The following is a 25,013-nucleotide window of genomic DNA, read 5'->3' as shown; positions in this document are numbered from 1 at the left end:
GTAGAAAAAAAAGAAAAAATCAATGAGGGGTTTCTTGTTGCAACTGAGGTGCCCAAAATGGAGAATCACTTCATGAATAACTTTTCATGTCTTAGCTTATTTTGTGTTGCTGTAACAGAATACCCGAGGCTGGATAATTTGTAATGAGAGGAGGTTAGGTAGTTTATGATTCTGTTGCTGGAAGGTCCTAGAGCCTGTTACTGGCATCTGCTTGGTTCCGGCAAGGGCTTGCATGCTGTATCATAACGTGGTGGAAGGTCAAGGGGGATCAAACACATGTGAAGGGAGAAAACACAAGAGTGTCCTCACATTATAACAACTCATGCTCACAGGGATTAATCCAGTCCCATGAGAACTAAGCCATTCCTGTGAGAACTAAGACAATCTATCATAACAAACTTTTAATCACTTTTTAAAGGCATCACCTCCCAACACCATTACATTGGCAGTTAATCTTTTTCTCTTTATTTTTTCTTTCTTTTTTTTTTTTTTGAAATGGAGTCTCGCTTGATCACCCAGGCTGGAGTGCAGTGGTGTAATCTAGGCTCACTGCAACCTCTGCCTCCCAGGTTCAAACGATTATCATGCCTCAGCCTCCCGAGTAGCTGGGACCTCAGGTGTGCACCATTGCACCTGGCTAATTTTTGTATTTTTAGTATAGACAGGGTTTCGCCATGTTGGCCAGGCTGGTCTCGAACTCCTGACCTCAAGTGATCCTCCTGCCTCAGCCTCCCAAAGTGCTGGGATTACAGGCGTGAGCCACTGCATCTGGCTGGCAATTACATTTCATCATGAGTTTTGGTGGGGACACTCAAACCATAGCAATATCCCACCTTTCGAGCTCTTATACTTTGCACAACTCCTTGAGACACATGGGGAAGAAGGAAGGCCCTTTTTTTCATAGCCTAAATACACTGTAAATGAACTCCCAGGTCTGTTTCTGGGTCTTAGCTGACACAGGCTAGACTTTACAAATGAATCCAAAAGTTTATGGCTTAAACCCAGTGGAAGTTTATTCCTCTGATTTATTAATAGTGCAGGGTATTTGGGTGAGTGTCTCTCCACATGGCAATTCAGGGATCCAGGCTTCTTTCATCTTGTGGTTCTGCTACTCCCTAGGGCCTTGTTCTAGTCAGCATGTTACTTAGCCAGATTCTAATCGTGGGAGGGGAAAATAGTGGGGTAGAGGCACAGCCTCTTTCTTAAAGCTCCATCTCAGAAGTGGCATATCTCACTTCCGTTCACATTCCATTGGTGAAAACTAGTCATTTGGCCACTCATTAACTGCAAAGGAAGTTGGGAAATGTAGACTAGCCATGTGCCTGGGAGGAAGGGGATAACAGGTTTGGATGGAAACGAAATCTCAGAGAGATTAAAGAAACCGCCCAGAGTCACAAAACTCGTATGTGGCAGGGTTTAATTTATGGGATTCACATCCCACGCACTTTTCACAATGTCACACTGCCTCCCAAGAACCCAGATAACCAAAAGGGAGAAGACTGCGGCCTTCTGTCTGCAGAGTGTTTTATAGTTTTCAAAGTGTCTTCGAAGTCACCATTTCAGCTGCTTCTCATAGCTGTTAACTTCTCTTCTCTTCCGCTTCACCTTCCTGGTCTCTACCATCCCCAGCTCTCCGTAGCTGGGCACACAGATGCGCCACCTTCAGGTGTTGCTCTTCTCTAGTTCCTGAGTGATTCCCAAACATGTTAGGTTCTGACTCTAAGGAAACGGGTGTTGAGCCTGCTTCTCATTTAGCCTAATTTGGTCCCTTGCACAGTTCCTCAAGTGACTGCCTGCTTTACCCACTAACAGTTCTGATCCTGTGACAGGGCTTTCCCCCCGGATTCTGAGCTTGTGTCCTCCTTGCAACCCCTGCCTAGGTGCCCCCATCTTGATCCCAGTTCCAAGTTCCTCTCCTCGAAGAATGCCTAGGACTTTGATACCTTTGGAGGCTCACAGTACAGCCTTGAACTGTACTCTGTACCCTTGAGGATAACAAGCTCCTTCTCCTAGGACTGGAACCAGGGAATATCTTTCTTTCCAGATTCCTTGTCTCTGGCTGGATCCCATGATGGGGACTCCATCACCTCCTGGGGAACTCTGGTGCTGAGAATGTGGAGATCTCTGTGACCTATGTTACCCTTCTGCAGGTCACCTGGCCTGATTCTAACCTGTTTGCCTTTAATCTGCTGTGAGTTAGTGCCTGTTGAGCTCTGAGATGCAATAGCCTTTTGAGATAGGCATGAACAATACAATGAGATTGTTGTCATCGCTCCTATTTTTACTGGTGAGGAAAAGATGGCTCAAAATGTTAAGTGATTTCCCCAGTGACACAACCAAGACTTGAAACCGAGTCTCTTAATCCTGGAATTGTTCACAGTAGCACAGGGAGTTATATTTGAAAGGGACTATGGAAATCACTTAGTCTAACCACTCTACATGCCCTTCATTCATCCCAACCTGTAGGAAGGAAGAAAACCTGAGGTTAACAGGTTAGCTAGAGGCACAGCACAACTGGAAGGCCAATTTATTTAGCCCCTTTCTGTGATGTTTTGCCGCTTCAAAAACTGTTTTGGGTCCTGCCCTTGTCTCATTGCAGAATTTTCCTCTGAAAAGCTCCTGATACCTAAGATGTCAGAGGAATCCAGGGCGGTGTGTGCCAAAGACGTTGCCTTATTTCTAGGGTGAGGAACAGGCAGCTTTCTTCTTATCCAAGGGGACCAACTGCTTAAATCCAGTCTTTGTGCTGAGGAGGAGTGTGTACACACGGGAGATAAGGAAGTATGTTCCAAATCATCTTGCGTATGTGAAGGCAAGGGAGTTATGGATTTTGAGGTCCTTAGGTGGGCAGTTCAGCAAGCAGGAACTGAGTCTGCAAAATTGATTACATCGAACATCAGATCAACTTTAATTTACAAGTTGCTGAGAAATGCATTTAGTCCTGACTGGGGTCAAAAGACCTTGGTTCGGCGAACCACAAGACTGCTGATTTTCTAGATGGCCTTGGGCAAGTTGCTCCACTTCTCTGTGTCTCAGTAAAATGCCTCCTTCATCCACTGCCAGATGGTTACCAAGTCTCAGATATACAATCTCTTGAGTTCTCTCTTTCTCCTTTTTTCTCCATCCCTACTGCCAGATTCTCAATCCCAAACAGACTCTTCACTGGCCTCCCTCCCTGCAGTCTGCTCTCTAGATCTGAGAATAAGAAGCCCCTGCTTAAAGCCCATGATTTGCTCTCTGTTACTGTTAGAGTAAAATGTAAGCTCACCAGCATGCCATTCAAGGCTTCCCTTTTTCTGCCCTGCATCCTCTGCTGACGTCATGATGAGTTGCATGAGGTTCCCTAGTCCTCCCAGGCTGCTTCATGCCTCTGGTGTTTGCACATGCCGTTCCTTCTTCTCTTGGCCTGCAATACTCTTCCCTCTTAGCAGTCAATGTAAAGTCTTCCACCTGCAGTTCGCTTAATCTCTCTTTGATTCTCATCTGTACTATTACCACCTCTACTTTCTTATGACAAAGCCTCATTGTAAGGGTTGCCACCTAAGCTGATGCTCCTCCGCTGCAAGCTCTAAAGCCACAAGAGCAGGTTCCTTTCAGTTTTGATGCTCTGGAAAAGAACTGGGCTCTGCCTTGGGAAAGCCAAAGGGTCACATGGAATGGGCCATGGATTAGACAGGGAGTTGGCAGGAATCAGATGACACACTCTGAGTAAGAGGACAGTTATTAGCAGAATTATTTGAAATGGTGTGTCAGGGTTTATGAAAACCACAACGGACGGTGCAGTAGCCCAGGGCCAGTAACAATGGGGAGCTGTCACTAAACCAGACTTGAAGGGGTAGTCGCTAGTCCCAAAGGGAGAGCCATGTAGGGAGGATCATGCAACAGGAGCCATGACCTTCATTAAGGGATAGAGACAACCTATGGTGACCTGGAAGGAATCGATATTCCAACTTTTCCCTGCCCTGGATCTCCTATGGATGCTTCCCATTGAACAAACCTAACCAGAAGGCAGAGGGCCAAAGAGCCTGTCAATGAAGTCTCATAAAGATAAGCTTCTTAGGACATGGATCAAGGTGGAGAGTGAATCAGGAGAGGTGGATCTGGAAGAGATCCAGCATCATCCATAAGCAGACCCATTGGAAACAAATCTTGCTGGTGAGACCCCTACTGCACAGGGAGCTCAGGCTCTGTGTGGGTTTGGTTTTGGAGCCCAGGGGAAGCCATGCACCCAGTGGAATGGAGTTTGAGGTGCACAGTGGTGATGTCCCTCTGGCCAGAGCTCAGGGATAAAACTGCCAGGTGTAGGCATCCTGATTTGCAGAGGGGCTCAAAAGGGTGCTGAGATTCTGGACTCTCTGATGCTGCTTTGTGTTCACTCTGTGGATCATCACCTCTTGTGGCCTTGCCTTGGGGCTGCTGTGGTAGGCAGGGAGACAGGTGGGTACTTGCCAGCTATCTGATGGGGAGGCATCACCAGACACTTGCGTCCTCTTTATAGATAGGGACAGCAGGACTTACCACCTCATCTTCTCTGCCTTGAACTTCACACCCTGGAATGGACACCTCCAGGGCAGGCTAAATACAGTGTTGCCCACAGGGCTACAAAAATTTCAGGTGCTAGAATTCTAGAATGGGGACTGCATCTCATAGAAGAGCAAGAACCAATGAAGTGGACATGTCTTTTTTTTTTTTTTGCTGCTCAACATTCATTCCCTCTTCTGGTAACAGTACCCTGGTTTCCTCTGGGGCTCCTCTTTCCCACTTCTCAGCCATATGGCTGAGATGAAAAGTGACTCTACCTGCAGCTCCAGGCCTGACCAATCTTCATGACACCTCCTGACTTTGGTGAATGGCTTAGGGATGGTCATGTGACCCAAGCCAGGCCAATCAGAGCCAAAGAAATTAAATTCTAGGGGCATTCTGAAGCTCTCAGGGAATATGCATTTTCTCTTTTGCTGGGGATGCTGAAAAGAATATGATATGAGCCTAGAGCTGTTGGCAGCCAGTCTTGCCAGTATCAGTGAGACTGAAGCCAGCATGAGAAAAGCAGAGATAATGAATGAAGGAGACTGGTTCTTGATGGTTTTGTTTAACTGAATCCAGCTGTGCCTGAATCTACTTTTCAGTTAAATTAGTCAGTGCATTCCCCTTTTCTGCCTAAGCCAGTTGGGTTTTCTATCATTTGCATCCTACAGAATCCTTGCTAGTACAGCTAAAAGGGAAATGAACTGAATGACTTTGCCTTCTGAATTTGCTGTGTGTGTTCAAACTGGAGCCACCAAGCGCTGAGGTTGTAAGCTCCTTTGGAGGGCCCTCTCCCTGAGAACAACCTCACTTGACAGGTAAAGAAATGGAGGCTCAGGAAGGGGAAAATGTCCCACTGGAGTGGCCCACGTGCCACTCTGTGGCAGGTCATGTCCAAACACGGCAGCTTCAGGATGTCCACACAGCATCTGTGCCAGATGCTGATGGCTGTCCTGCTGAAGTCCTTCTCCACCTCTGGTGGGTGTGGCATCTCGTGGGGAAAAATGCTGTTGGTCCCTGGGGAGGGATTTCACAGTTTCAAAGTGGTGCTTTGTTCTGCTGTTTGATGACAGAGATGACAGAGGTATGTGAGGGGTCATGGTGTGTAGAAACCTGTGTGTGGAACCTAGAGTTGTGTTAAACAAAGTCTAAGCTTTGGCCATCTCTGTATTTTTTCTGGGTCACTTGTTGCTATCTGCTATCTGTCATGGAGGAAGTTTGAATCTGCCAGGGAATTTTTATTAACAGAGGTGAGCTGATGCCTGGGGACCTCCTGATCTTTAGCTAGTTATGCCATCAGTCACAGGCTGGTGTAGGAAATGAGAGGCTTTTGCTTTCAATCCTGTTGAGGTTTCCTGGTAAGAATTTTGGTGCATGGCCTTTTCAGTGAAAGCATGGACTTTCTCTTTCAGAGGACTGAATTCCAGCATTTCTGAGTGCTGAGTGAGGAAAGGGTGGCCAGATGGGAGTGTTGCATTTCCTTTAGGGACCAACACTTTCTTCCAAGCATTATGGAACCCTGTGATTCAAGTTGTACGTATTTTGTTAAAATGGAATGTAAAGCTCTTTCCACCATTATGATCCTTCTTTCAGCCACAGGGTCTACCCTTCTGTCCTCCTTCCACCCACCCCCAGGGGCACCTAAGTGGGCCAGAGGATTCCAATGTTTCAAAATTGAGCTCTCTAGGTTTTCTTTTATTGGTCATTTTACATCAGGTTGCCAAGTGATAATGGCAAATCTGCATTCAAATGAGTGCAGCAGCCACTCGGGCCATAAACTTATATGTGCAAGTCATATATTTTTCTATAATTGAGATTCATTTCTATTTTGTGCCTGATTCTGATAGGAGGCAGACAGTAAATCCAGTCGGTTCACATTTTCCATTTAGTCAGGGATTCACTTCCCTTTTCTTTGGTGTTCTGTCTAAATTCGGGGTGGCAGTAGACTGTAGAAGAGCAAACACCCAGGAGTGGTGAGCTTTTGGGGTGTGTGTGTGATCACTGACAGGGGCCACTGGAGCATCTACGGAGATGCTCTTTATTCTATTTGGACCTTGGTCACACACAATACATAAGGTCACTGCTATGCCTCATCCCTGACTTGCAGAATTTTCTAGGTACCACCCTTTCTCAGCTGTTTCAGTAGCACCTTGGGGCAAGGAACGTTTGGTTCCCCCATCCTGTTCACTGAGGAGTGGAGACTCTGAAGCTAACTTGGGCCATTGCCCAGACACCCTAAGAAGCCAGCTCTGCTCTACTGCCCTAGCACCAAGCTGGGTGTGAGTGAAACTGGGAGATGATGCACAGGGCTTTTCTGCTGTGTGATCCCTACATAGAGAGAGGGTTTCTGCTGTTCCATTTCCATAGGGCTGAATCCAGGAGTGGTGGTACAGGGCCCCTTCTTGGGGACCCACTCTATCTTTCAACTCTCTTCATTGCCATCTGACTTTTTTCCATCTTCCAGTGCAGGGATTATATAATAGGAAAAAAATCAAAAAATATATAGTCACTTGAATAATAGTGGCAAGAGTACTTGTTCTTGCCTTATTCTTATCTTAGGGAGAAAGCATTTAAGTTTTCACTTTTAAGTACGTTAGCTTCAGGTTTTTAAATATAGATGTTCTTTATCAAACTGAGGAAGTTATTCTCTATTTGAGGTTTTCCAAGAGGTTTTATCATGAAGTGATAAAGTGTTGAATTTTGTCAAATGCTTTTTCTGCATCAGTTGATATTAAGATGTGATTTTTTCTTAGCTTTTTAATATGGTAGATTGTTAATATGGTTGATTGACTTTTAAATATTGAACCAACCTTGTATTGCTGGAAGAAACTCCATTTGGTCCTGGTGTGTAAAAGGTCCTGGACCCTTTTATATATTGCTGAATTCTATTTGCTAAGATTTTATTAAGGAATTTTTGTATCTGTATTCATGTAGGATATGGTCTGTAGTTTTCACATTTTGAAGTGTGTTTATCTGATTTTGCTATCAGGGTAATATTGATTTCATAAAATGAATTGGGAAGTGTTCTTTATTCTATTAATATTTTCTGAGAGAGATTATGTACAAGTAGTGTTAATTCTTCTTTAAACAATTCAATATAGTGCTGGAAGTCCTAGATAGCTCAATAAGGCAAGAAAAGGAAATAAAAAGCATACCAATCAGAAAGGAAAGAATGAAACTATCTATTTTCGGATGACATGATAGTCTATATAGAAAATTCCAAAGAATCAACAAAGAAAAAAAGTCCTAGAACTATAAGTGAGTTCAGCAAGATTGTGAGATATAGGAGCAACACATGAAAATAAATTGTATTTCTATATGATAGCAATAATCACACAGAAACCAAAACTAAAAATACAATGCCATTCATCACTGCTAAAAAAGAAATTCTTAGGTATAATTGTAACAAAATATGTGTAGGACTTGTATACTTAAAACTGAAGAAGCTGATGAAAGAAATAAAAAATATCTAAATAAATGGAGATATATGATATTCATGGATTGGAAGTTTCAACATAGCTAAAATGCCAATTCTCCCCAAATTGATATGCCGACTTCATGCAACTCCTATCAAAGTTCAAGCAACATTTTTTTTGTAGTATAGGCAGGATAATTCTAAAATTTATATAGAAATATGAAGAACCTAAAATAACTAAAACAATAATCAAGAAGTAGAAGAAAGTGGGAAGAATCAGTTTATCTGATTTCAAGATATTATATAACTGTGTGGTATTGGCAGAGGGGTAGCCACATAGATCAATGGAACTGAAGAAAAGATCCAGAAATAGACCCAAACAATTATGACCAACTGATTTTTGACAAAGGTGCAAAAGCAATTCAATGGAAGAAGAATAATTCTTCAAGAAAGGTGCTGGAATAATCAGATATCCATAGGCAAAACTGTGGGCCTCAACTTAAGCCTTACACTGTATACAAAAAAAAAATTTAACTCAGAATGGATCATAAATATAAATATAACACATAAACTATAAAACTTTTAGAAGAAAATATAGAAAAAAATCATCAGGACATAGGAGTTGGTGAGATTAATTTGATATAACAACAAAGATGATTTATTAAAGAAAAATATCATAAATTTGACCTAATCAAAATTAGAAATGAGATCCAGCAACCCCATTTCTGGGCGTTTACCCAAAAGATTTAAACCTGGTTAGTCAAAGAGATGTCTGCATTCCCATGTTCATTGTAGCACTATTTACAATAGCCAAGCTCCAGGATCAACCTACATGTCAATCAACCAGATGAATGGATAAGGAAAATGTGGTATATACACACAATGAAATACAATTCAGTCTTAAAAAAGAAGACAATTCTGTCATTAGCAACCATATGGATGAAACTGGAGAACATCATGATAAGTGAAATAAGCCAGGCATAGAAAGACAAATACTGCACATTCTCCTCTGTATGTGGAACGTAAGACAACTAAACTCACAGAAGCAGAGAGTGGAATGGTGTTTACAGAGGCCAGGGGTTGTGGGGAGTGGAGAGATACTGGTCAAAGAGTACAACATTTTAGATGGGAGGAGTAAGGTTTTTTTTTTTAAATATCTATTGCATAGCATAGCATGGTGCGTGTAGTTAATAATAGAGTTTTGAACATTTCAAAACTGCTAAGACAGTAAATTTCAAATGTTCTCACCATAAAAAATGATAAGTATTTTGGGTGATGGATATGTTAATTAGCTTGATGTAATTATTCCCTAGTGTATTCATAAATCATAACATCAATTCGTACCCCATAAATATGTACAATTATAAATTGTCAGTTTACAAGAAAATAAAATAAAGTAACCAAAAAGATTTAAAATTACCCTGCCAAGAGGATAAAAAGGGGGTAAGCTACAAACTGGGAGAAAATATTTGCAAACTACAAATATTTGACAAAAGATTCATATGTAGAATATATTTTAAAACTCTCAAAACTCAACAGCAAAACAACAAACAATACAATTAGAAAATGAGCAAAAAACCACGAGGAGACAATTTACTGAAGAGGACACATGGATGGCAAATATGTACATGAAAAGATGTTCAGAGTCATGAGGTGTTAGGGAAATGCAAATTAAGACCATGATAGCTATCACTTCACACCTACTAGAAGAGCTAAAATAAAAAACAGTCACAACACCAAATGCTGGTGAGGATATGGAGAACCTGGGTCTCTCATGCATTGCTAGTGAAATGTAAAAAGGGATGACCACCCTGGAAAAGAGATTGGCAGTTTCTTACAAAACTAAACATGAACTTGCCATACAATCCAGAAATCCCACTCCTGGACATTTATCCCAGAAAAATAAAAATGTACGTCCACACAAAAACCTGTACAGAAATGCTTACAGCAGCTTTATTGCAGCAGCCAATAAGCAGAAACAACCAGGATGTCCTTCAATAGGTGAGTGGCTAAACTAACTGTGATACAGCCATACTATGGAATCATAGTTGGCAATCAATAGGAATGGACTACTGAGACACATGGCACCCTGCATAGACTTCACGGGTACTATGCTGAGTGAAAGAAGCCAGTCTCAAAAGCCAATCTTGTAGATATGATTCCATTTACATAACACTCTAAACATTACAAAATTTAGAGGTGAAAAACAGATTAGTGATTGTCAGGGTTTAGAAACTGGGGGAACAGCAGGATAGAAATCTTTGTAGTGATGAAACAGTTGATTGCAGAGGGGATCACACGAATGTACACACATGCCAGGAGGGTATAGAATTGTACACACACATTGTACCAAGGCCAGTTTCCTGGGTTTTTTTGTTTGTTTGTTTGTTTTTTGTTTTTGAGATGGAATCTTGCTCTGTCGCCCAGGCTGGAGTACAGTGGAGTGATCTCGGCTCACTGCAACCTCCGCCTTCCGGGTTCAAGTGGTTCTCCTGCCTCAGCCTCCCGAGTAGCTGGGATTACAGGCACCCACCACCACGCTGTAATTTTTTTATTTTTATTTTTTATTTTTAGTAGAGACGGGGTTTCACCGTGTTGGCCAGGCTGGTTTCGAGCTCTTGTCATGATCCGCCTGCCTCGACCTCCTGTGCTGGGATTACAGACGTGAGCCACCGCGCCCGCCCGGCCAGTTTCCTGGTTTTGTTATTGTACTGCAGTCATGTAAATGAGACCCTTGGGGGAAGTTGGATGAAGGATATACTGACCCCTTTATACTCTTATTGCAACTTCCTGTGAATCTATAATTATTTTAAAATAAAAAGTTAAAAATATACATGTGTATTACAAAAAACTATTCTGATCTATCACAAATGTTTTGTAATCTACTGTTTGTGCCTTTAGGGCCTTGGCTTTAAAAGATGATTAAATTTTTATTTTATAAATTTTAAAAAGTTGTTTTATTTTTATTTATTTATTTAGTTTGAAACGTTTTAATTTTCATGGGTACATAGTAGCTGTATATATTTAATGGGGTACGTGAGATATTGCGATACAGGTATGAAAAAACTTCATTATTTTGAAATGATAGTTTTCAAAGCTATTATTTATATTTAGTGATATAATAAATGTACATAGTTTAAAAAGTTGGTATCCCACCTCTTCCTATGTCCTGAAATCCATTCACTAGAGGCAACTACCCTCAATTCCTCTGAATTTTCTTCCCTGTATTTACTATGCCCCTAAACGATATATTTATATGGATATCGTTTTATTCATCAACAATTGATATTATTGGTTTATATTTTGTCATGGTAGATATGAACTTAACTCTCCCACAACTTTCCCTTTGCTAACTCCTATCTACCATAATTTTCTCACATTTTGGTCATTTTATTAGCTGGCATATACAGTATTATATGTGTTCAAATATTGCTTCGTGATAAATGAAGAGTCCACTCTTACAATGTCTCTACGCTGTTTAACTCTTTGTCCTGGAGTTCATAGCTGCCTTGCCTTTCATTTTTCTGCTTTTCTCTGCACGTGTGGCTACACGTTTTCCCATATGCTCCCTTCCTGGTTACTCTTTAGGCCAACTGTATACATTTTCCTGAGATTCCCCTTCAGGGCGGTCCTGTGTTGGAACCGTGGCTTCTTGGAAGCTGTGTCTTTCTCTTTCTTGTTTTACATTTGCTACCTAAAGAAAGGGTGTGTGGGAGACAGAATATTTGAGTCTTTGGATGTCTGAGAGTCTCTTGGATCTGTTATCCCTCTTGATTGATACTTTGGCTGGGAATAGGCTTTTAGGTTGAAAATGATTTTCTCTTGAAAATTTGAAGGTACTGCTCCCTGTTTTCCAGCAACTGGCTGCTGAGAACTCAGAAGCCATTCTGGTTCTTCTTCCTTCTTGTATGTCATCTGTTTTTACTCCCTGGAAGCTTGTGGGGTCTTTTGTTGCTGGTATTTTGAAATTTCACAGAGATGTACAGTATCCAGGCTTTTGAAATTAGAAAAACCTTTCTCAAACTAACGTCTTTGCTGTGAGTTCCAACAGTCGATTTTGTAACTCAAAAGCCAAGCATTAGCTCTTTTATTTCCTGCTTTTTTCCGTGCACACTCATTCCCTGAGGTCATTAATGCCATTGGCTGACTAGGTGAAAAGCTGGCGAGTCGTTGGAGGTACCAAGGGACAAAGGAAGATGTGATCCTGGGTCCCAGGAATCCATTACACACTACTATGAGTTGCCAGGAAGAGGCCCATGGGTGAGAGTAGGGAAAGAGATCCTAATGAAAATTAAAATCCAGAGAAACCACACCAAGGGATTATCCCACCCTAGGGAGTAATCAAGCATCCCCCAAAGCTGTGTGCATTCTTGCTTCAGTGCCTTTGCTTGAGCTGTGCCCTAGCTGGAATTATAATTAGCTGCCATCAACAGAGAATTCATTCCAGTGGTCTAAATATATGCGGGTTCATGCTCTCATGTAAAGGAAGTCTAGAAGTAGGTGGTCCTGGGTGGTTTGGTGGCTCCATGGTCATGAGGGACACAACCTCTTTCTACCTTTTTGCTCCAACTTCATTAGCATGTTGTTTTCATCTTCAAGGGCACAAGATGGCTGCTGGCATTCTAGTCATCACACTCAGGTTCCAGGCAAGAAGAAAAATAGGAAGAGGCAAAGGGGCATTCTCTGGCTGGCTGATTTCTCTTAAGGAGCCTTTCTGGACGTTTATCCAACAACTTCTACTTGTATCTTATTGGCCATTGTGCAAGGGAGGCTGGAAATATATTCTTTTAGCTGGAGATATTGCTGGCCAGAGTGGGTTTCTGTTAACAAGGGAGAAAGGGAGAATGAATACTGGTAAGGGACTAGCAGTCTCTGTGACCATGTTCTGTACTCTTAACTACTCTAACTGCTGAGACCTTGTTCCTTCCAGAAAGCACAGGTGAGGTGGCACTTCGGTTTTCCTGATGCCCCGGGCAGAACCACAACTGCCAATGCCCTCATGCCCTTGGAGACCCCCTCTCTGTGTTTATGTCATTTTTATTTCTGCCTGAAAAGTGTTCATCTCCTCACCCTAGCACATCCTCCGCCTTCCCATATGTTCAAATTCAGCCTTAGAGACCTAGCCAATGGAAACTTCCTCCAGAATTCCTTGATTTCAACTGCCCAGCCAAAAGTTCCTCCTTTTTCTCCTCTGAGTTCCATAGTAGGATGAGGGATTAGAGTGACTAACTGTTCCTGTTTGCTCAAGTTGAAGAGGTTCAAGGGACAAAGGACTTTTGTATTGAAACCTGTTCTGGACAAATCATCCTGGTTTGCTTGGGACTGAGGGGTTTTCCAGGATACAGGACTTTCAGTGCCCAAACTGGGAAGGTTCTGGGCAAGCCAGGATGAGTTGGTAACTTCACAGGGGTCAGAACACTGAGCGTGGCAGTCAGAAGACAGGAAGGAGAGTGCTGATGCTGCACCAATGGACCATATATAGTTTTGGGCCTCCCTGACTCTCAGCATCCAAATCTGTGAAATGGTACTATTATCAGCTTTTCAGGGTTGTGAGGAAGATGGCAGGAGATCCTTTTATTTTTTATTTTTGAGATGGAGTCTTGCTCTGTCACCCAGGATAGAGTGCAGTGGCACGATCTTGGCTCTGCCTCCTGGGTTCAAGCAATTCTCCTGCCTCAGCCTCCCGATTAGCTAGGATTACAGGCAAGCACCACCATGCCCGACTAATTTTTGTATTTTTAGTAGAGATGGGGCTTCGCCATGTTGGCCAGACTGGTCTTGAAATCCTGACCTCAGGTGATCCACCCACCTCAGCTTCCCAGAGTGCGGGGATTACAAGTGTGAGCCACCGCGCCTGGCCTGGCAGGAGATCTTGTACATGAAAGCTCCTTGCAAATGTGGTAACATATAAATGGGTGACAGCCTTTTTTTTTTTTTTTTTTTTACTATATTGGTAAACCTTCTTATGGTCCATACCACATTCTGTTGGGCATAATGGTTATTTGAATGCCTGTTTCATTTTCCTCTCCTAGACTGAGAAACATATGTCCCCATAAATCAGAGGAACCCAGCAATCTCTGCAGCAGGTATGAATTTGCATCCCAACAGTCACATGCAAGAACCATGGCAGTATTTTATTTTTGTAAACCAAATTAAATCTGGCTGTGAGCTCCCAGTCACCATAGTTGAGTCATTGCCTGGAGCACCCCCTCCTTAGGGTGGGCAAGGATGGTTTACATAGTCCAGAAACTTCAGCAAAGCTTGTGTTCTTCAGCCCCATATGGTCACTGCTGGAGCCTCATGCTCGAGTCCAAATGGTTCATTCCAAAGAAGGGTGGCTCTTCTCTCTCCATGCCAAGCCAGGCTCTGAGATCTTTTTCAGCAGCTCACAAGGTCTTAGAGCTTGACTGTCAGTCCCTGGCACCCAAGGGCCTCCCCATCAAAGGTCCTGCCACCTCCTGAGGTGCTGCATTTAGCTGGGTGCGCGTTTCCATGTCAGTGGTGTGCTGGAGCAGGCTTGTACTGACTCAGGAGAGCCGACTGTGTGTGTCTCTTCCCAACTTCCTGCTCAATGACATAAAGTTGGTAGCTTGAAATTGACCATGGTGGAAATATTTACACCACAGAAACTGGTAAACACTATAAATCAGGAGCCCATGCCCTCCAGCCCACCACCCTGAGAACACGTGTTAGCTTTCACCAGTACACCAACATATATCCCACCATGGCTTTGCTTCCTGTCTCTGGAAAACCTGGGTCTCCCCGTGGGTTCAGCCTCTTCCTGCCCATCCCAGAGACCCTGCTCATCCAAGACAAGCCAGCTCTTTGTGCCCAGTGCCTAGACTTCAGAAAATAAAAGCCTTTCATTTCTCCTGTGGAACAGATCTCAGGACACAGAGATCTCCTGTTTCTCTTCAGAGGAGAAAGATGAGGTTCCTTTAATTCTGTTTTCTGAAACTTTCTCTTTCAAATGAGTCTATAATATCATAAAGCACAATCAGTTTGCCCATTGGGCAATCCTGCCACATTCAAATTCCTCCCGGCAGCGTCTGGCATTATGCTCTTATTTCAGTAGAACAGTTGGATAGATGGATAAAGGGAAGCTGGACATTCACCACTCCCTGTGAACTGGGTGATACTCTCAATGCTCCCCTCTCCCAAACACACTCTTACTGCCCCCCACGCCTGCCGCCCTGGCCCATTGCCAGGCCTTGCTGTAGCTCTGCCCTGACCTCCTGGCTTCTGTAGCTCTTTATGTAACTGAGCACTAAATGTTCCATCTGGGAGGCTGGCTCCAAGGAATTTCTCATTTTCAGATATTTTTGCCTTCAACTGAAGACCAAATACTGCTGGTTCTTGTCTCCTGTCTTCTCACGGCATCATTAGTAGTTTTCAGGAGCTGCATTCTGTAAGTGAATTTGCCAGCTTATCACTGGTGAGTTCTAAGTTACCAATGACACTTGAAGAAATGCCCAGAATAACTCCAGCCAGCCAGCAATGCATAACCAGGGAGACAGGATCTCAGACACATGAATTTAGGGAGAACAGTGGGGATCTCATCTATAAAACCTTGGTAATGGCTTGTATCTTTCTCCAAGGAGATAAGAAAACTATTGTTGCTTCCATCCACCTTCTCAACACTCCTGGGAGGAAGATAACAAGCAGATGTTAGTGTTTTCCTGTTGCAGATGGGTACACTGAGGTGCAGGAAAATTACAAAAATTAAATATAGGTAAAGGTTGTTTAAGTGAATGTATGCCAAGGGAAGTAGTGAGGTTGCAAAGAGATACTCTTTCATTTATACACACATTGATTCAGCTCTTTGCCAGCATGCCTTGTGTATGGGGGACAGACACAAGAATTAATGAAACAGGCTGCCCACTCACAAAGAGCCCAAAGTCTGGTGGAAGAAGCAGACACACTTAAGCCAAGAATTTCACTGTTACATGTGCAGGGCTACCATGTGCAGTTGTTCAGGTGCTCTACTGCACAAGGGTGCTCTGCTGAAGAGGCAGGTGGAAGGGGCATGCTAGAAATCTAGCCCTTGCCCTGCTGGCTGAGACTTTGCCCTGGTGTGGAGTTGGGACCCCCTGAGGAAGGGGCACATTTTTCTAGTGGTAAAAAACCTGTATGGGGGATTTCTGGACTGTCCAAAGAACACTAGCCCTAGATTTTTATAGCATTATCTCCTGTAAACCATTCAAAATCCTAATCACAAATGGATAGCCTGATCATCAACAGCAGCCACCTGATTTGAGCTCTAGACTTTGCTCTGCCAGTGAGTCCCCGTGCCTCTTCCTTTCTTGGGGTTTCAGTCTCCCCTGTGCACTGTGGGGATCAGCAAGATGGGTATGAAGGCCCTTCCTGCACCAGTAGTCCAGGTGAGTTTGCTTCTTGCAGAATGCTCTATGGGTGATGCTTCCTGCCTTTGTACTTGGGAGGCTGGTATGAGCAGAGAGAAATATCAGTAAAGGAAGGATATTCTAATGAGGGGACCTCAGGTAAAATGTCCAGGATTTTTATCAGGACAGAAGGGTGACCTGCGCTCCACTGCCCAAAAGGCAGAGTTGGGCCAATGCTGGAGACCATTCTGGTGGGCAAGGCTGTAGGAAGTGTAGGCCGATTGGAAGGCCTAGGAAGTGGTGATTGGCATACAGAGATCAGCAGGGGGCCTAGGGGAGACTCCCGCTTGTGGTTTCCAGCCTCTTTTAGATTGTTCATCAGGGCGAAGGTCAGACTCACAAGTAGGCATCAAGCAGAGGCATAGCGGGTGGAACACAGGGGTCTGGGGACACTGGCACAGCCTTTCCTGGGTCTCTTTAACAACAATGGGTAAAGGCGTCAGGCACCAGCTGTGTCTACCAGGAACCCAGATCCCAGCTTGGGGGCCCACAGATGAGGAATGCTGTGAACCCACCAGCTAAGAGGAGCCGAGGAAGGCAGAGGCCAAGAGCAAGAGGCAGAGATGGAAAATGTCCATGAGTGAGGCAGAGACATTGTAGCGCCCTGGACAGAGCTTGCGGTGGGGCACCTGAGCTTAAAGCTTGGCCCTAGCACTGTCCAGCTGGGTGACTGGGAACCAGTTACCCTCTCTGAAGTCTCAGTTTTCTCATCAATAAAATGGACTAAAAAAACCTTTGCTTTGAAAAGTGGTTGTGAGCATTAATGGTGTTTGTATATGGAGTCCCACCACAGGGCCTGGCTCATGGTAGACTTTAATAAATAATAGCTTCTGCCAATCTGAACAAAAGTCAGCTAGAGTGTAGTACAGGCATGAATAGGGAACAGCTTTCTAGCGCAGTGAAAAGGGATGTTCCACCTGCCCCTCAGTTTATTAAAATGCCACCTTCTGCCACACATCTGGATGAATGGACTTGATGTCTAGCTTCTGTGGCTCCTTCCTTTACTAGAAAGAATTCTAAGTGAGCCCATCACCAAATTTATCTTCTAAAGACAGTGACAAGCTGTATCCAGGGTAGCTGGAGATGGGATTTCTATTTTGGTTGTCGACAGTGTCAAACAGATACTTGCAACATGCTGTCAAATTGGAATTGGACAGAAAGGACAGGAGATTCCAGCTTAGGCAAGAATCTCATACCTTTGTGAGGGGCATATTAAAAAAACCCGATGTGTATCAGCATGTCCATGGGATGATCGGGCTGAGAAGCTCTGGGAGTTTCAGAAATAGAGTACCGTTGATGACAAGACAGGAACATGTGGCTGTCACAGTGTGGGAGGAATTAACCACAGTTCTGTACACTGTACCATTTAATAAGCATCTCTTGTTTGATCTTCCAACAATCCCATGGGGGAGATGCTGCCCCCGTTCTACAGGCAGAGAAACTGAGGCTCCAAGAGGATAATAGACTAGACCAGGGTAATAATACACTGAGGAAAGGGTGATGCCTGGACTGGAACCCAGGAATCTGATCCCAACAGCAGGATAATTTCTGCACAGGCACACTACAAGTCCTGTGTCTTGCTAAAGGCAAGCCGTAGGGAGCAAAGCTAATGGTTCAGGTCTGGGTTTCCCCTCTCTGATTTATTTCTATTTGTTGTATTTTCTACTTTTGATTCCATATGGGAATATTAGACCAGAGTGTGCTGGCTCCTACTGAAAACTCTCCACAGCCTTCCTTGCCCCACCCAGATGGGTTGAGGCCCCTCATTATATTCTCACATAATCCCGTGTGCGTCTCTTTTGAAGCCCATATCACAGGTGGAATTACTTAAGCCCTTGTGGCCTGATTTGTTTAGTGTCTTCCTCACTATACTTTAAGCTCCCTGAAGACAATCATATCTTTCTGCTTTACCCCAGAGCTTAAAATGATCCCTGGCACATAGTAGCTGCTAAGCAAATGATGACAGCTTTCCCTTGGCGGAAGAGTAGTATTTGGTCCAGAAGAGATGGGTGTTGGCCACTCCAGATGGAGGGGCAGGCCTGATTGGGAGAAAAGCCCCAGCTGAACGTCTACTTTGTCCACATCCTCTCAGTATGGAAAGTGCAAGGCCTGACACATAGTAGGTGACAAAAAAAGATTGATTGATTTAATGATTGAATAAAAATAAGAAGCAAATTCTGTCAGGTTTCTCCGTTCCTATTAGTTTCTTTGCATGGCTGGTTTGAGTGCTATTGACTGAAGCATACATGGCTCAAGGGGCAAGAATGCAGGGAACTTATAGGGGGCTCTCAGGCATCGTATGTTTTATATACATGTTTCATTATCCTAAGAATAGGATAATGAAGTAATCCTACAGGATAATGGGAAGAACCTTCTGGGCTTATAATAGTGGGTCACTTGGGAATCCAGGGGTTAAAGATTAGATACCGGGTTAGACTGATGGGAATGGTGATTGGATGTCTAACCTCACCCTGCAGGGTTCCTGGCGACTTGGAACTCCTTTGCCTCAAACCTGAATTGGTCCAGCACCTAGGCAGTAGGGGACTGGGCTGAATAGACCTACATAAGGCTTCTTGTACACAACCTGTTAGGGCAGGATGCCTTAAGGTGTGGGCAGCAGGGGAAGCAGACACTTACTGATGGTAAGGACAGAGATGAGGTGAATCAGTGCAATAAAGTATGCATGGTTCTGTCGTATATTTGTATCCAGCTCCTTTCCTGCCACAGGACCTTTGCATGTGTTATTCCCAATTTTTAGCCACCCTTTCACCCCTTTGCAAGACTAGCTCCTTTTTGTCCTACAGGCCTCAGCCTATTTTTTGTTCCTCAGAGGAGACTTTTCTGACTACTGTATTATAAATAGATCTCCCAATTTCTCTTATTCTCTTTCTTAGTCTTTTATTTGTTGCTTTCATTACACATATTAGAATTTGTAATCATTTTACCTATTTCTGTTTACTTGTATACTTAAAAATCTATTTTCCCCACCAGAATGTAAACTCCATGAGGTCAGGACTATGTCTATTTTGTCACCATTGATTCCCTGGGTCTAACAGTGCCTGGAAGAGCAGGCAGCCATCAGCCTTGGCAGGATGTTTGATTGATTGAATGAAGAATTATGTAACTGATCAAGATTCCCTTTGAACTTTGGCTGCCTAGAAATTCAGAGTTAAAATTTTAATGCAGCTTTAATAACTGTCTGGGTCATTAAGATGGGCATTTCTGAGTGCTGACCTTTTATCTGACTTTCCTTGCGCAGTGGACCTTGTTTTAATTGGCCTATGTAACTGATGCTTATAATTTATGGTAAGAATCACACTTTCCCTCATGATCTCAAGCAAATGTGATGTACAGTGCAGGCCAGAGACATTTTTTTTGTACTTTCCATAAAACAGAACAGTGTAAATAGGTGCAACAGAACTATGACCAATAATGTTTTCTCTTCATCAGGACGGTCTTTAGCAATAATTCTTTGGCTAGGCCCTGGTACCTTTGGGGTTCAGGCCTGCCAGGGGAGCCCTGTGATGGGTGAGGGTTCTGCCACAAGTGGGCAAGGGCCACAGCTATTCTACATAAAACTTTTGTGCAAATTAGAAAAAGGTGCCCCTATGGGTAGTTATAGCACTATGCAAAAGCAAAAGATTTGGGAAACGGGGTGTTGGCTGGATTTTGGTCCCTCCTTGCTGCCTTGGCTGGATATCTTTGTGAAGTAAACAACCTGAACCCCTGTACATGGTGGTCTTGAGTGGAAAGGTCTCTAAGGCTGGGGAGGACCCTACTTGGCTTGGTATTTGGAGCCCTCTCTGTAGGGGCTGCCCAGCAGACAGGGCTTCCTATCGTCAGTCATTACTTCCCTCAATCATGTCAGAGTCTGCTCAACCCTTTGGAAAATATGGCTGGGAGAGGACAAGGGGGTTGGAGAGAGAGCAGCATTTGTCAGGTGTCTAGCACTAGGCCAAGTGCTGGGCATATAGCGGTAAGTATGACCTGGTCTTTTTCTCACTGTCTGATGAAAGGATAGATACGCAAATAAAGTGGAAACAAATTCTCACAAGTAAATGAGTGAAAAGATACAGGAATGGAGAGAGGAGCAGCCTGCCTCAGGAGTCATGTATGTCTTCTTAGATGACAGATGACATGCTTTATGACTTGGGTCCTTAGAGGAGTTCCCAGGCCAATCAGTAAAGGAAAACGCATTCTAGGCAGGAGAAACAACAAGTACAAAGGCTCAGAGCTCTGAGGTCTGGTTAGGTCTGGGAACAAAGGCTGCCCAAGATGCACGAATGTCCTCTGCCCACACACCCAACTCCTATCCACCCAAAGAGGTCTAACGTTAGCTCTTCTGTGACGCCTTCCTTTGCTCTCCCAGGCCCCTTCCCCTCAGTCTCCGTGGTGCATACCTCATAGCACCTGACACCGCATACTATTGTCATTTACTCCTCTGGGCTCTCACTAGAGCCTGAGCTCCTTGAGGGCTGGGGCAGCCCCAAGCTCACCTTTGTGTCCTTCTTTTCTCACACAGTGCCAGTCACATGTCAAGGGATAGAAAATGACTTATATGAATAAATGATCAGTGTGCTTGAAGCAGAGTGTAGCAAAGCCAGTTTGGAAGCCAACCTGGAGAGGAATTCTGGGTCTTGTAATGCCATGCAAGGGATTCTTGGCATAAAAAGTTTGGGGTGGAGGATGTCAAGGTAGCAGGGCATTCAATCTGGAAGGCAGATCCCAGCTGTAAGATGCACAAGCCTGTGACCCTCTGGGTCATGCAGGTGCCTCAGTGCACAGAGCAGAGTCCAGGGAGGATACCTCAAAAGATGGGAGAAGCACAGGGCTGTCGTGACCAGGGCATCTTTGACTACAGATGACAGACAGTAATGCCTTGTGTTATCTCACCTGATACGAAGTTCAGAGGTAGGAAAGTTTTCAGGCGAACAGGGCTCAACAGTATAATAATCTCATGGAGGTTCTCTCCATCTCCCTGCCTTGTGACTTCATTTTCAGCTTCATTGCAAGATGGTGGCAGCTGCTCCAGGAATCACACCCAGATCCATCAATGTCCAGTGGTTTAAGAGTTACTCCTTCCGCTGTCTCCTTCCTAAGAGCAAGAAATCTTTTCCCAGAAGTTCCCTGACAGACCTCCCCTGACATCTCATTGGCCAGAGCTGGGTCACATGTTCACTCTTGCACCAATTACTACTAAGAGTCTCATGATTGACTTAGACTAGTCAGGTGCCAGGCCTGGGGCTGCCTTTCCCTATAGTAATTGGTGTGGCCTGGCAGAAGAGAGGATGCTGAGCTGCAGAGGACCCTGACCCAACTTCTAGACCCTGAGCTGGGAGTATGTGCATGAGGATGAGCAGTGAACCCCTCCAGGGGGTGCAGGGGAAGGACGTCCTCAGCAGAGCCACCACTCAGGTGGAAGGGGAGAGGGAGGGAGTTTGTTTGTCAGGGCACAGGGATTTAGGGGGGTGGCTGATGGGAAGGGTGGGGAGGGAAGTTGCAGAGGGCGAATGGGTGAGATGGGGAGGCTGGGAGGCAAGCATTAGAGGAGAGGCTAGCATGCTAGGATGGTCCCAAAGGTGTGTGAGAAAGGCTTTCCCGTCAGCCTCAAGTGCTATGTTATGTGCTGGCTGGGAGTGAGGTCCTGCAGTCATGCTGGGGGCTTGATGACTTAGCAGCCTGGGCTAGGCCTTGAGGGGACAGGTGTGGCTGAGACTTGGTCTGTAGGAGGGAGGCTGTGAGGGGCAGGAGACTGCACAGCCTGTTTCAAACACTCCGCCCACAAACCACACACTTGCATACTCTTACACATGCAGCCTTGCCATTTACAATGGTAAACTCCTCAGATGGCACAATGCAGCTCTTTGCCCAAGCAACAGAGGAAAGGCCCTGGTTGTTATTCAGAGACATATAGGGGAATTATTTGTATTTAACTGACCTCTTGACATCTTCACTTGGACATCTCAAAAGCTCTCAGAGCCCATGCCTCTCAGCCAGGATGGCTAGAACAACTGGGGACTGGCTGGAGACTCTTTATGCCCATGGTATCTCTTCAGCAGGGTGTCAGGGATTTTTACAAGGTGGCTGGGTTCCAAGAGGGCAAAAGAGTGGAAGCTGCAAGCTTTTCAAAGCCTGGACTGAGAAGTCCTAAAATATCACTTTTAGTTTTCTGGTCAAAGCAAGGCATGTGACTGGGCAAGCCAAAGGCTAGCCAGAATCAAGGAGAAGGGAAATAGACTCCATCTCTTGAGGAGAGGAGTGGCAGGTGTAACCAAGAATGAGAAGGATAGTTGGTGGCCCTCTCTGGAAACAAAAGTGCCACAAAACTGGTGAGCTGCAAAGTTGAGGCTCCAGCCCATGCCTGTCTAGTGCCAACTGCACACCACCACGCCACTGATCAGATCATGGACTTCTCAAGCTTTGGATTTGGACCACTGAATAACTTGAGATCATCCAGTGGTCCAAATCCATCATTGTCTTAACCTGAATTTTCTTTTTTTTTTTTTTTTTTGAGACGGAGTCTTGCTCTGTCACCCAGGCTGGAGTGCAGTGGCCGGATCTCGGCTCACTGCAAGCTCCGCCTCCCGGGTTCATGCCATTCTCCTGCCTCAGCCTCCCGAGTAGCTGGGACTACAGGCACCCGCCACCTCGCCCGGCTAGTTTTTTGTAATTTTTAGTAGAGATGGGGTTTCACCGTGTTAGCCAGGATGGTCTCGATCTCCTGACCTCGTGATCCGCCCGTCTCGGCCTCCCAAAGTGCTGGGATTACAGGCTTGAGCCACCGCGCCCGGCCCTGAATTTTCTTAGAAGCAGGACTTGAGGCCCAATTTGAGTATAAGTGGTTTATTTGAATGGTGACCCCAGGAAGCCCTGATAGGGAAGAATTATGACAGGGATGGAGGGATGGAAACCATTAAAGGATGTCAATGAGAAGGCTATGTTGTAGGCACCTGGACCTCAATCTTGCTGGGATTCTGGGAGGTGGTCCAGAACACCTCTGAGGGGCCAGGAAGCTGGGGTGTTTATTCTTCTGCTTCCCACTCTGGGGCCAAGATCCCATCCTAGGCCCATAGAACTTCTGTTTGAGCTGATACTCCTTTTCAGGCTTGTTCAGGATACCTTCATTCGCTGGCTCCCAGTTATGGAGGCTTCTGACTTTTATGGCCCCTGGGCTGGAGAGCCTGTATTGCACCGTGGAGTCACATGCAACAACCCAGTCAGGCTCTTTAGCTGCTAATAAGACTCTCCCAGAGCCAAACGTATTTCCTCTGCTTGGATCTCTGGGCTGTCCCTGCCTCTACGAACCCAACAGTGTCTTCTGGCTGCAAGAACTGGAATTAGAAATTGTGTAGCTGCTGAAGAATTATGCCTCCCAGTATTTATGTTCTTGTGTAGTCTCCTTCCACATAGACTTGAGCTTGGCCATGTGATTTGCTTTAGCCAATGGGACATTAGTAAATGTGATGCAGGCAGAGGCTGGATAAGTGCTTGCACACTGGGCCTTTTCCTCTTGCACCCCAGCCACCATTCTGTGAGGAAGTCCAGGCCATCCTGCTGGAAAGAGAGATCATATGAAGAAAATATATGGTGAGAGACATATGCCACAGGGAGGAGCCCTGAGCCATCAGACATGCGATCTGTATCTTCCAACCCAGCCCAGTCACCAGTCAAATGCAGTGAAGAGACAATACATGAACTACAATACAGAGCAATACAGAAGAATCGCACAGCTGGGTCTTGTCTGCATTTCTGACCTTCAGAATCTCCAGCAAACAAGATGGTTCTTGTTTTAGGCCACTGTGTTTTCTAGAAATAGATAACTGAAACAGAACTGCAGGCCTTGCTACCCATATGCATCTTTGTAGCTTCTGCTTCCTAAGTTTACTGACACCACACTTCTTTCCTCTGTAGGTTGAGAAAGTGCTTATTGAAAGATACACAACACCCAGTTTGAGGAAGCAGGGAATTCTTTGGTTCTGGGCAAGATGGGAGTGGTAGAGAGGTAATTGCACGTGTTTGATGGTGCTACCCAGCAGAGGTGCCCACCAATGCCACTGACATTCTCAACAAGGAGTGTGGTGAGTTCTCTGCCTCACTGTGGGGTTCTGACTTCTCACTCAAAAGCAAGAATTGAATGCTCAACCCTAGGCATGGCCTAGGAAGGCCACAAGGTACTCTGAGTAATAGGCCAGCTTAAGATCCCTTTACCAACTGGTCAGAGCTGGAAGACCTGCCTCATCAGGGGGCTCAGTTGGACCCAGGTGCTGCTGACAATCTTGACTTGGCTGCTAAAAATCAGCTGAGAAGACACAGATATAGCTGAAATCCCAGGGCTACATAAAAACAAAAGCCGAAAACAGTATTAGGGACTAACCATCCTGTAGGGTTTCTCAGTGAGTTCCATTGCTATTTGTGTACAACAAGCATTACTGAATGAAAATGTCACATCTGAGCACTGAGTTTTGCATCCAGTGGTGAATGTGTACCCAAACTACAAAGGAAAAGTTTTAATTCCCATAAAAATATGCAAAGTTACTAATTAAAAATTTTCCCCATCCACATTAAGATCACCAAGTGAGTAAATCTCCCAAGCTGATGATTGTACCAAGTTCAGATTTTATTAATAAAATCTAATTTGTTTTCCCAGTTTTATGGATTAGATTCCCTAGTTG

Source organism: Papio anubis, chromosome 7 (assembly GCF_008728515.1).
Source record: "Papio anubis isolate 15944 chromosome 7, Panubis1.0, whole genome shotgun sequence".
NCBI classification, from domain to species: Eukaryota; Metazoa; Chordata; class Mammalia; order Primates; family Cercopithecidae; genus Papio; species Papio anubis.
This window is presented reverse-complemented; position numbering follows the sequence as displayed.